Below are 483 nucleotides of genomic sequence, written 5' to 3' on the forward strand. Positions count from 1 at the left end.
TGAAACTACACTACATAAAAAGGAGGAATGGAAGTTTCCCCAAAGTATCTGCTTTATATACATTATTTATACAATGGGCTGCATGTGATTGGCTAATTCCGGAATTCTCCTGTAGGCCAATCAGGTTGTGGATTCACTTCCATCTGGAGCTGGATTGGGTGGCTCCTGCAGACCAATCATACTGCTGCATTGTTCTAGGACCAATCAGACTGCTGCATTTTGGATCCTATTGTCCTAGGACCAATCAGACTGCTGCATTTTGGATCCTATTCAACTCAGTACATAACACCTGCCCATATAACCAGCTGACACCCCACATGAAAGGAGGGCCTGCTCCCTAGAACTTCACTTATAATCCTCTTCTGTGTGCCACCAGTCCGTGGCTCATGGTAAGAAGAACCTTGGCAGACAAATAGATGTGGAAAAGTTTCCCTGAAGCGAAGAACTTCCCAAAGCACTGGCCTAGGCCAGCTTTCCCCATAA

Source organism: Podarcis liolepis, assembly GCF_965112155.1.
Source record: "Podarcis liolepis genome assembly, chromosome: 7".
NCBI classification, from domain to species: domain Eukaryota; kingdom Metazoa; phylum Chordata; class Lepidosauria; order Squamata; family Lacertidae; genus Podarcis; species Podarcis liolepis.